At 45.0% G+C, this 13,528-nt stretch overlaps 1 pseudogene; it reads left to right on the forward strand.

Annotated features, from left to right (window-relative positions):
• Positions 1 to 13,528, forward strand: part of LOC142605949 (uncharacterized) — a 48,744-nt pseudogene that overhangs the window by 11,208 nt on the left and 24,008 nt on the right.

Raw genomic sequence — 13,528 nt, forward strand, 5'->3', positions numbered from 1 at the left:
GGTTAAACTTTGCTGAGTATCCGTCATGTATGAATTAATTGCAGATTCCGGGTTGCATGTCATTTGATATGTTTCAAATGGGCTTTTGCTTTATCCCCACGCAAACGTGCACACTTGGACTTCTTGCGACACACGTTTGAGAAGACTCCTATATGGAAAGGAACTTGAGAAGGAAGTTGTATCCTAAAAGAAAGGTAATTCCACCCAATATAAATACCCCAGAAACCCTAGATATGAAGGGACGCACAATATTCTTAACTCTGGCATTCTAGGGTTAAAGAAACAAGATTCTAACTTGACTTTCGGAGGGTTTTTGGCCGGCACCACACCGGTGCTCTCTTTTGGGTCCTCTATTTTCTTTTTACAGGTGTTGCTTTAGTTTGAGGAGTGCTTGCAACTCACTGGTGATATTTTCGGCATCATCAGTTGGCGCCGCTGTGGGAAAAAGAAGAAAATCTTCTGACTATTTTAGCCTCGCTCTATTCCTGAGACAAAGAGTTGCATGGCACTCACCCGATCGATGGCAACGAACAACAATCAAGGTGACGAACCACGCGCCACCGCTCTAGAGAGGCAGGTCCAAACGCTTGCGGTGGCGGTTGAACGCCTCACTAAGCAGAATCATGATTTGGAAGAACAGTTGCGGCAAAGGACCGCACGCTCGAGTGCACCACTGGAAGACCAGGAGGGCGCTAGTCCGGAAGGAAGGAACGCGGAAAGACCTGAGGGCAGCAACGCTCCAACTAGACCCGAGCGACAAGAAACCAATCAACCATCTGCCTTAGACGCTGTGCCGACTCACATAGCCGCCGAAATGCAGGAGATGAGGGAACGCATGGATGTGATGATGAACGCCCTTAGAGGACGGGTATCCAGCAACTTGGACGACCTAGTCCATAGAACGGATTCACCATTCACAGCGTTGGTGAATTCATGCCCCGTTCCTCCAAAGTTTCGCATGCCCCACGTGGAAAACTATGACGGATCCAAAGACCCGTTGGATCACCTGGAGTCTTTCAGAACCTTAATGCATCTTCAGGGTGTACAGGATGAAATCATGTGCAGGGCTTTTCTCACCACCTTGAAAGGGCCTGCGAGGGATTGGTACAGTAGGCTGACGCCTAATTCCATCGGCACTTTTAAGGAACTAGGCGCACAGTTTGTATCGCACTTTATTGGAAGTCATCGACACAAGAGGTCTATTGCATGTATACTAGGTATTAAGCAACGAGAAGACGAGACATTGAGGTCTTATATAGCCCGCTTTAACAAGGAATCCCTCTCAATAGATGAGGCAGATGACAAGATACTTGTGGCAGCATTCACGAACGGGCTACGAGAGGGTAAGTTCTTGTTCTCCCTATGCAAGAATGACCCAAAGACTATGTCCGATGTATATTACAGGGCGACGAAGTATATGAACGCGGAGGATGCCTTGCTGGCCAGAGACGACTATAAACCAAGGAAAAGGGAAAGACAGGAAGATATGAAACCAGATAACGGACGAAAAATGGCAAGAACCAGAGATCGACGAGAAGACCGGAGATCCAAACCACCTTCTGGGAGGTTTACGAGTTTCACCCCCCTCACAGCCCCAATTGACCAGGTATTAATGCAAATCAAAGATGAAGGAACCTTGACGTTCCCGGGCAAATTGAAGGGAGATCCGAACAAGAGGCCACGAGATAGATATTGCCGTTTTCATCGTGATCACGGCCATGATACGACGGACTGTTATGACCTGAAGCAACAGATCGAAGCCCTTATCAGACAAGGAAGGTTGCAGAGGTTCGTGAGGAAGGAGAGAACGGATCAAACCCAGGAGCAGAATCCGAGACGGGAAAACGAACGTCCCAGACCACCGGTAGCGGACATACGGATGATAATAGGGGGCAACACTTCAACGGGGTCGTCTAAAAAGGCCAGAAAGACTTATTTACGGACGGTACAAAGTGTCCAGTCGACGGGCTCTTCACTAGAAAGAATACGACAGAACGGCTCCAGTATTGAGTTTTCTGAAGAAGAGGCCCGGCGCCTTCACCACCCCCATGGCGACGCGCTTGTGGTTAGTATACAGGTAGGAGACTTCAACGTCCACTGAGTTCTAGTGGACAACGGGAGCTCAGCAGACATCCTTTACTACCCTGCGTTCCAGCAGATGGGGATTGCAAAAGAGCGCTTGTTCCCGGCATGCACGCCCTTCGTTGGCTTTGGGGGAACCCGGGTCCATCCTTTAGGATCCGTCACATTGGCGATGACAGTAGGAGACTACCCACAACAAATAACCAAGGATGTTTCCTTTTTAGTGGTTGATTGCTCCTCAGCCTATAATGCCATACTCGGACGACCCACTCTCAACGCATGGAAGGCCATCACTTCTACCTACCATCTGATGATCAAGTTTCCCACTGAACATGGAGTTGGGGAACTGCGCGGAAATCAGGTGACTGCACGGGAATGTTACGTGGCCATGATGGAGATGGATGACCATGTACAGGCAATGAACATCGAAGAACAGATAACAGTGGCAGAACCCGTGGAGAAATTGGAAGAGGTACAACTAGATGATTCGAGGCCCGACCGAACCACCAGGATAGGAACCTCGGTCGACCAAACGGTTCGACATGCCCTCCTACTGTTCCTCAAAGAAAACCAAGACGTGTTTGCATGGAGCCATGATGACATGCCGGGAATAGATCCGACAGTCATAGTCCATAAATTGAACGTGTCACCTTCGTTCTCTCCAGTGCAACAAAAGAAGCGCGTGTTCGCCCCCGAAAGGGATCGAGCCGCAGCAGAGGAAGTGCGGAAGCTACGGGAAGCAAACTTCATACGAGAGGTGTACTACCCAGACTGGTTGGCAAACATGGTAATGGTCAAGAAATCAAACGGGAAGTGGAGAATGTGTGTTGACTTCACGGATCTGAACAGAGCATGCCCTAAAGACAGTTACCCACTCCCGCGCATTGACACCTTAGTGGACTCCACCGCGAGACATGAATTGATGAGCTTCATGGACGCCTTCTCGGGGTATAATCAAACCAAATTGGATAAAGGTGATCATGAGAAAACATCATTCGTGACAAGCCAGGGGATTTTTTGCTACAAGATGATGCCGTTCGGGCTCAAGAATGCGGGAGCCACGTATCAACGATTAATGAACAAAATGTTCGCGCACCAAATTGGCAGAAATGTCCAAGTCTATGTGGATGATATGTTGGTGAAAAGCGCAAAGGTGTCCGATCATCTGAGGGACCTCCAGGAGACATTCAACACTCTTCGGACGTACAAAATGAAGCTGAATCCAAGAAAATGTGCATTCGGAGTTACCGCTGGAAAATTCTTAGGATTCATGGTGTCCCAGCGGGGCATTGAAGTCAACCCAGAGAAAGTGAAAGCGATTATGGAGTTATCTCCTCCGAGGACGGTAAAGGAAGTGCAAAGCCTGACAGGGAAGATAGCAGTCTTAAATAGGTTCGTATCGAGAGCAACAGACAAGTGTCTCCCTTTCTTCAGAACGCTAAGGAGATCTTTCAAGTGGACGGACGAATGCCAAAGGGCATTCGAAGAGTTGAAGGCATATCTCTCTGCCCCGCCATTGCTTAATCCGTCTATGCCGGGGGAGGAATTGTTCCTATACCTTGTTGTCTCATCGGCAGCGGTAAGTGCGGCCCTCATCAGAGAGGAAGGGAAGATACAGAAGCCCGTGTACTTTGGAAGCCGGGCGCTACGAGGCGCAGAGGAGAGATACCCACGGATGGAGAAACTCGCCTTCGCACTCGTAACTGCAGCTCGAAAACTGAAGCCATATTTTCAAGCACATACAATAATAGTCCTAACGGATCAGCCCTTGCGGAGAGCAATGAACAATCCTGAAACCGCCGGACGGATGGCTTTGTGGGCTATCGAGCTGAGTGAGTACAATATCCAATACCAGCCACGAATAGCTTTGAAAGGACAAATTCTGGCAGACTTCATCGCGGAATTCACTACACCTGACGAGAAGGGGGCAGAAGAGACGCCCACATGAAGTATTCACATAGACGGATCCTCAAATAAGTAGGCAGGAGGAGTCAGGATTGTACTCCACACCCCGGAAGGAGATAAGGTTGAATGCATGATCCGTCTGGAGTTCCCCACTACAAATAACGAAGCGGAGTATGAGGCCCTGGTGGCAGGATTGGAACTTGCAATAGCGGCCGGGGCTAGGAAGGCAGTAGTCTACTCCGATTCTCAAATCGTAGCCAGTCAAGTTAATGGGAGCTATGATTGCAGGAATGAACGAATGAGAAGGTACCTCGGAGAAGTGAAGGGTCTAACGAGCGACCTCCAATTCACGATAGCTCAGATCCCAAGAGAAAAGAATCAAGAGGCGGACCGACTCGCAAAGGCAGCTTCGGCCGAACCCATGATCGCTCCAGAACAGGTATTGTCCTTCGTCCAACATTCATCGCTACTAAATAACGTTCGAATACAGGAATTAAGCACTAAGAACGATTGGACGGTTCCAATTGTGGCGTACCTCAAGGACGGCAAGGTGCCAGACAGCAAGGTAGACGCAAGGAAGTTGAAGGTTAGGGCTGCCCGATTCGTACTGATTAAAGGCATCCTCTACAAAAGAGGATTCTCCCGACCATATCTAAGATGCCTAGGCCATGACGAAGCAGACTACGTGATGAGGGAAGTTCATGAAGGAATTTGTGGAAACCACTCGGGATCAAGGTCTCTGATACACAAGCTGCTCCGAGCAGGGTATTACTGGCCGACAATCAGAAGGATGCCCATATGTACGTTAGAGCCTGCGATAAGTGTCAACGGTTCGGCAATCTTATTAGACAGCCAACGGAGGAACTCACACCCATGACGGCCATATGGCCGTTCGCGCAATGGGGGTTAGACATCATGGGTCAATTTCCAATAGCGGCAAGACAACTGAAGTTCTTGGTAGTTGGTATCGACTACTTCACCAAGTGGGTGGAAGCAGAAGCTCTTGCTACTATCACGGAGAAAAACATTCGCAACTTTGTATGGAGAAGTATTATTTGCCGATATGGGATCCCGAAAGTGCTTGTTTCGGACAATGGGAAGCAATTCGACAACGATGCGTTCTGAGACTTTTGTTCTCAGCTGGGAATCAAGAATCACTACTCGTCGTCCGCTCATCCATAGGCCAATGGACAAGTTGAAGTCACGAACCGGTCCTTGTTAAAGATCATCAAGACCCGGTTCGAGGGGGCAAAAGGCATATGGCCAGACGAATTACCAAGTTTGCTATGGGCGTATAGAACAACGGCAAGAACACCAACAGGAGAGACACCGTTTCGATTGGCGTTCGGTGCTGAGGCCTTCATACCGGCAGAAATAGGATTGACAAGCTATCGCGTGGAAAGCTATGACGAGAGCAAGAATGTTGAAGTATTACGTCTAGAGCTTGACCTTGTAGATGAAGTCAGGGCAACAGCAGCCCAGAGACTGGCGCGGTACCAAGACATGATGGCAAAACATTACAACTCCAAGATTCGGCACCAGGACTTCAAGGTTGGAGATCTAGTGTTACGAAAAGTGCTTGGCGCTACGAAGGATGCATCCCTGGGAAAGCTGGGTCCTAACTGGGAAGGCCCGTACAGAATCATCTCATGGCGCAGGAAAGGAATGTACTACTTGGAGACATTAGACGGAAAGAAGTTGGGCCATCCCTGGAACACGGAGCACCTGAAGAAGTACTACCAGTAGTGCAGCAGTCACAAGACGATACCTACTGCCTTATTTTTCAGTTTAATTTTAGACAGTCATAGTTTTTAGTTTTTAGAACTCAAGTTTTCATTTCCATTGACAATTTGGTTTGTTGAACTTATGAGAGGAATTTTTATTTAGAAAATACAAAATGCATGCTGATGAAAATCTACAAGTCCACAAAGTGGACGGATCATCCAAAGAATGAAAAACCTACAAGTCCACAAAGTGGACAGATCATCCAGGGGATGAAATTCTACAAGTCAACAAAGTGGATGGATCATCCAAAGGATGAAAACCTATAAGTCCACAAAGTGGACGGATTGTCCCAAAGGGATGGAAACCTCCAAGTCCATAAAATGGACGAATCACCCCAAAGTGATGAAAAATCTAGTTCACTAAGTGGACGGGTCTTAAAAATACATTTGAAAGTCCAGTCCGAATTAAGGACGGACGCCTAAAATTTTCTTTGTAGACGGGTTATCTGAATGAGATAAATGATCATGCAATATACGACGGACAATAAACAAGCAACAGGCAATAAAAGATTTGATAAGTTAAATAATTACAGACGACGGTTCAACAAAAGTTCTCTTACAACGGTAAGAATGTTTTTTACAAAAAAGAAAAGTATCCTACTCATTCTTTGGGGAAGAGTTCCCGACCAATGGACCGTCGTTTGGCTGACAAGGAGGAAGAGCTTCACCTTCGTCAACTGGAGCAGTGACGGCAAACACTTCGTCTGTACTTTCTGAACGGACGGACTGTGCAAGTGTCTGCCCTTGAGCTTTAATGGATATGTGGGATACGTCCAGATCAGGATACGATGACTTCACCTGACGGATGGCGTCATCGAATCCGTCAGCAAAGGAGCCCCCAAGCTCCGTCAGAAGGAGTTCAGAATCGCAATATTCTTGGATGGCTATCTCTTTTGCGTTGTCGAGTTTGGACGTTGTCTCCGTCAACTGCTTCTCTTTGTCCTTCGAAATCTCGCGCAAATGCCCGTTCTCCTTTTCCACCTCACTTCTGACCTGCTCCAAGCACTTGAGCTTTCTGTCCACGTTGATCTTGTAAGTTTTCAGCTCGTAAAGCTCATCCTCCATCGTCTTGTTTTTCTTTCTCAGACCGTCCATGGTTGTCTCGTGATTGAGACAACGGCCAAAGAGCCCTTTCATCATCACCATGGCCTGGAAGCGAAATACAATGTCATGATAATGACGGGTGTGAAGGAACTTGCAACAATAGTAGACGGATTCAAAATTACCTGTGCAAGGGTGAAAAGGCCCGTCTCACCCATCGCCTCCGTTGAATGGTTGCCAAGGTCTGCGTAGTCGTCAGCTGTCAGGATAGACGACAGCTTCTCGAGGGCATAGCTTGAATCCTCCCGGAAGAGAACGGGTGGTTTCTCCCCGGAGGGTACTGGACCCTTCATCAAGCCTTTGCCCTTTCCATGCTTGATGGGCGTTTTCTCTGCCTCCAAGGCCACGACGGGTTCAGTGGTGGTCTTTTGCTTCTTTGGAGGACGGTCCGTTTTTTCATGTGGAGTTCGTTTTGACGGTACAGGTGGGACCGTCCCCTTTGTTTGACACCCCTCCTGCTTTTTCTTCACTGCCTGTTGTTTAATGAAGGCTCTCCTCTTGGCGGCGTCCATCTCTGCAAATCAAAGACGGATGTGAAAGGAAAGGTAAGGTAAAACAAAAAAAGAAGAAAGACGGGTAGAGTTTCGACGAACTTACGTTTTCGAATTCTGTTATCGTATCGACGGGCAGCGGATGAAGGTTCGGGTCCGTCACAATACCAGTGTAGAGTATCAAGTGTGACGAGTTGAGCCCAAGTCCTCTCTTGCAGTTTTGTCTTGTTAAAAATTTTCTCCAGAAAACTCCACTGCTCCAAGTTAACTTGTGGACGGTCCCGAGCTGCAGCAAAAGACAGTTAGACCTTAAAAAATAATAATAATAAATAAATAAATAAATAATAAATCAACTTCGAAGACTGACTGGACGGAAACAAAAGGGATACATACCCGACGGAGGCATTATGCCCCATGTTGTGTCGACGGGCATGTTAGTTATATCTCCTGGACGACACATCCATTCGTCCCCTTCCAAAAAGAAATAACGACTCTTCCAGTCTCTGTTCGAGTCTGGAGTATCACTGACGAGCCTCAATAATGGGCTTCTAGCCGCAAAACTATACATTCCCTTGGACTTGACAATCTCTGTTGGACGATAGCAATGGAAAAATTCTTCCACCGTCAACCTTCGGGCATCGTCAGACATTGCCCCATACAAAACTTCAACCCCAATGAACACCCTCCAGGCGTTTGGGGAGATTTGGGTGACGGACAGGCCAAGGTATTGAAGAAGTTGACGGTGAAGAGAACTTAATGGAAATCTGAGCCCCGCCTTTAAAGCTTGCTCGTAGATCCCAACACCGTCTACCCCCTTATAGTAGCATTTTTCAGATTTTTTGGGAAGATGTAGACGGATGTTGTCTGGTATTTGGTACTTGGTCCTAAGTGTGTTGAGTTGAGATTCAGTCATGGATGACCTAAAATCATTTACCGTCCAAAGAGGCAGCATGACGAACTCTCTAAGGCCATCTGGGCCGATTACTGACTGGACGGGGGGATCCACGCCGTCCAAGCTACTACTGGACGACTCTGAACTCTCCGTCTCCAGACCACCATCAAGGGAAGAAGAGGTACTGGACGGATTCCTCTCTTCACTTGAAGTGTCAGGAGCTCTTGGACCTGACGGAAACTTTTCATCGTAGCCCGCCCCCTCGCGGACAAACGACTGGTTACTTGATGCACTAGACATTACCTACATTTATGACGGTATAACATAAGACACCGACAGATCTAAAGAAAGCGCATATATTTGAAACAATGAAATTAAAGGAAAGACGGAGAAAGGTTTGGAATACATACCGGATCGAGATGGTTTCTGATGAGGAACGACGGACGGATCTGCTGAATGACAGGAAGGCACGATAGTTGTGACGGTTGCACTCTACTCACAAATTTTTGATAAGAAGAGAAAATGAAGGGAGAAATGTCTGGCTTTTTATAGAACAAAGGGCGCGGGATACGAAGCGACGCCTCGTTTTGGGGAAATAGCCAATCCACAAGGACCACGTGTTCTTCGTCAGAAATGCAGGCCACGTGTCATTCGCTATGGTATACTAAGACCGTCCCCTCTCTATACATTGCTTTTAGTCATTCCATGAATCCGTCAGGTTTCAAAGACGGATCCAAGGACTGAAGGGGGCAACTGAATGGGATAAAAATAGGAGACGGGTATTCCCGTAGAACTTGAAGGGACGGAGAGAATGAAGACGGATCGACACCGTAGGTGACACGACTATGACGGTCAAACTTTGCTGAGTATCCGTCATGTATGAATTAATTACAGATTCTGGGTTGCATGTCATTTGATATGTTTCAAATGGGCTTTTGCTTTATCCCCACGCAAACGTGCACACTTGGACTTCTTGCGACACACATTTGAGAAGACTCCTATATGGAAAGGAACTTGAGAAGGAAGTTGTATCCTAAAAGAAAGGTAATTCCACCCAATATAAATACCCCAGAAACCCTAGATATGAAGGGACGCACAATATTCTTAACTCTGACATTCTAGGGTTAAAGAAACAAGATTCTAACTTGACCTTCGGAGGGTTTTTGGCCGGCACCACACCGGTGCTCTCTTTTGGGTCCTCTATTTTCTTTTTGCAGGTGTTACTTTAGTTTGAGGAGTGCTTGCAACTCACTGGTGATATTTTCGGCATCATCAGTTTCATTTTACAATCTCTAGCATTACATATAAAGTATAAACGTACTGATATAAATACATTTTCGTATAAGTGGTTCTTTGGTTGATTGTTTGATATATATTGTGATATTTGTTTTGTGTAGCTTGTGTTGGAAAAGTTTCAAATTAGGAAAAATAAATTAAGGAATAACAGCGGAGTCATTTAAGACCCAGGCTGACTTCACGTGAGGGTAGGTGAGTATTAAGAGTAATTCTTAGGTATTCCGGAAGCACGGAGAATGGTGCTCCCTCCTCTCACATTCATGGTGGAGTTCGCTCATTAAATTCATAATGGGTCCACTATAAATGTGAGAGGAAGGAGCATCATTTCACTATAGTCCGGGAGTACCTAAGAATTTTCCGAGTATTAAACTCTCCCCTCTATCATTAGATCATTTGGTCCATCGATTTCTCTCATCTATTCCTTATTTTCACCTTAAAACATGCAATCAACCTTTAATTCCATAGCTATGAAAGGAAAGTTTAACAGGAGAAATTTTAGGGGGACGTTTATCATGGAAAATTTCCAAATATGTGTTAGTCAACCTTGTTATACACAAAAAAACAGAGGTAAGGATGTCTCTTAACATATATGAAAAAGCAACAAAATTCCTAATTCTGTGTCTTACTCTTCCTTCAATTTCTGTGGGCATTAATACGAGTTCAAAGCTTTGGCTTGGAAGTGCACACAACCATAGCTTGCTGTTGAATCCGGTGATCGCCGGAGCCATTTCTGCACCAAGGATAAATTGAATCCAGTGGGGCGAAATCACTTCTTAGGACAGTGGATTGAGTTCCACTCCTCGGTAACATTGTGTGTGTTTCAACCTTCACGAAGCACATTGTTGAAAAAATGATGAAACTTTCTTACACAAAATGTATTTTCATTTTTTAAGATTTAGGGGAAAAAAGGATAACAAACAAATAACTCCTATCATGTTTTTATTGTTGATAACTTGCTACACACAATACATACATTTTGATGGGTCCTTTCGTCTTGGCCTATTATTATTTTTTCTTCTTCTTTTTTAAATGCCTATTACTTATTAGGTGTGCAACTTTGCATTTATACACCTTTTTCATTGGCTCATGTCTTGGATTTAAGTTCTTTTTTTACTTAATTAATGGAATGTTTATGCTTGATTGAACCCACTTCCGACCCAGGAAATTATATTGTGAGACGGGCCTATTTAGAGTCCCTTGAACATTTGGTAGATCCTATATGTTTGTAATACCCACATGCCCGTGAGGATTACTATCTTTTATATAAAACAAAGAGCGTGTGCAACAACAATTTCTTTCCTCCCTTAATTTTTGGATCTATGAAGTTAAGTCTTTTGGTCTTATTCAATCTATTGCTCTACGGTTGTTTAGTGGGGTCCTCAATACAACTATGGGCTGACCAAACCATAAGGGGGTAAGTTACAGGCTAAGGCCGGTTGGGGCCATGTGCGGAAAATACAAATAAAGGCCGACTGAGGCCATGATATTACAAATATGAAATAGTGAGGGAATTTTGGAGTTGCTGAAGTTTCTCCTAAAATTGGACCTCTGAGGTTGCTAATCAATTGTTGCTGATACAATTGGACCTGGAAGGTTGCTATCAATTGTAGACAATTGGACCTGTTGAAGACTGGAGTCTTGCTTCCCTTAAATAGGCTGGAGGGAGCATTGGATGCTGCTGGATGATTGCTGAAATTACGGAGAGTAAATTGCTTTTACTGAGGTGAAAGCTGTTTCCACCGAAAGCAACAGTATCTCAGAATGATTGTGTCTGTGAACAATAAAAACTTTTACTGTTCATGCTACAGTGATTTGTCCCCTTGCTTTTCCGGATTCGGTCATTGTTGATAATGCGGGTACTGTTCATATCAGTGGCTGGTGCTGAATTTGAATAGTAACCGGACTGGGATTTTTATCCTGAATTGCTTCGTCAGGATGTTTTAGTCAGTATCAGGAGCATCTGACGGATATCCATCATAAGGATCCCATGGTGAATCGTTATCACAATCGTGCTCGTGATATCTGGCATAGGTGTTGCAGAGTCCACAGTAGAGAAGTGGTTCATGGGCAGGCTTTTTCCCTGTAAGAAATTCTCTGGGGTTATCAGGACTAAGTTTTTTCAGATTTCTAACGGCGAAGTCATATGGCCGCCGCCCAAAAACATAGATCCTGTCTGTGGAGCCTGTAAAATGGTAGTCCTTCCAAAGCTCTTGGCTGATATTAATGATTTGGTTGTTGAAGTAGTTCCTCCAGCGTTCTGCTAGAGCATTAGGGTATTTGTATGAAATATATGTGTCTCCTTCATACAATGGGCCCTGATAAGAAAAACCATTAATGAGGACAAGGTGCTTTGAGGGACGAACTTCCATCCAATTGTTTTGTTCCCATTCTGGTAAAGTACTCCAACATCTGATAGAAACAAAGGGGCTGTTGACTTGCCTAACGGCATTTTGGATGATCTCAGGAAGCTGGCTAATTTGGTCATGACTTGTGAGTTTGATAAGCCTGATAAAACCGGACTCAAACATCTGGGAGAGCCAATTAGGATCTCTTTCTTCTTCATCTGATCCGTCTTCATAATTGACCAAAAGTCCTGGGAAGGGATGCCTATTTTCATATATCCTGGAGCTGCCTCCGAAGTATTCTTCCCATGCAGCTTGAACTAGAATGTTGTCCATATCATCCGAATCATCTGGATTAGGAATAGTGGTTGTAACTAGCATTTTGAAATGCTCATACCAAAGATCCCTACTTTCGTTCATGGCCTTGCTTCTCAGAATACGAGTTTGTAAATCTGATGGCAAGTTGGCAACGACACTTCTTAGGGTCGCTCTAGTCTTAAGACTGAGCTTAGCATAGTCAGTGCCCATGATAGTCATTTTGTCCACTGAATGGACATCCTCTTTGCCAAAGAGTTGACTAGTTAAGATTTCATTTCTGGCTTCAAGATTTACTAGATGGATTTCTAGTGCTCTGAGGGTTTTGAGGAATAGGTCTTGGTTGTTTCTGGTGTAGGCAAAATGAAGGTTATCAAGGAGGCATTTAATGGAGTAAGGTAGGTCTGTGTATGTTCCATTATTGAACTGCAAAGCCCGGGATAAGACTTCCTGTAAAACAATAGCCATATCACCATTAGAATATGTCACCGTTGGAGGGACAAATTCCTGAAGGGATGTTGCTCCTCTATGGCTGGTAGAGGAAGCGCCTTCATGCTTTACAAAAGACTGTCCCGCTGGTAGTCTTTTGTCTTGAGGATAGTCCCTTGCAGGTACTTTCCCCTTGCCCTTCTTCTCTGCTGAAGAAGTCATCGTCCACTTACTAGTGGTATTAAATATTGCTTTCTCTTTATCCTGCGAAGAAAGGTTTGGATCATTTGAGATTTTCAAATAATTGTTAAAAACCTTTTTGCTTTCAAAACTGGTGGATGCAGAGATGCAAATATTTTCATGATGAATGCATGATGACAATTGATTAGAGTCAAAAGGATAATCAATTGTTTTGGTTGAATCAAGATGCTGGGCTTGTTTATTGGATGGAAGGATGGTGAGAGTACTGAGAGTTTTTGATATAGAAGCTTTCTGGAGGGAGCAAACCTCCCAAGGTTCTGGGCTTCTCATAAACTCAAACTTGACCAACTGGCCAAAAGGATGGGCTGTGATTCCTTCAGTATCTGTGATGAAAGGATACAATAAACACAAGAAAGGATTTCCTAGGATGACTATGTCTGTCATGTTCTTGACAAGGACAAATTTTGTCATAAAGGATATGCCGCCTTGGCAAACCTCAGCTTGTGGGATATTGAAATCAATTTGCATTCTCCCGCCACTTGCGGATGTTAATCTCTCCTTAGACCTTTTAAAGTATTTGGAGGGAATGATACCTTCTTGAATGCAATTAAGATCAGCACCTGAATCAATTAAGGCTATGACCTCAAATTCGAAATCATTGCTAATGACAATCCTGACTTTGGAATGCCA

This window comes from Castanea sativa, chromosome 8 (genome assembly GCF_040712315.1).
Source record: "Castanea sativa cultivar Marrone di Chiusa Pesio chromosome 8, ASM4071231v1".
NCBI lineage: Eukaryota > Viridiplantae > Streptophyta > Magnoliopsida > Fagales > Fagaceae > Castanea > Castanea sativa.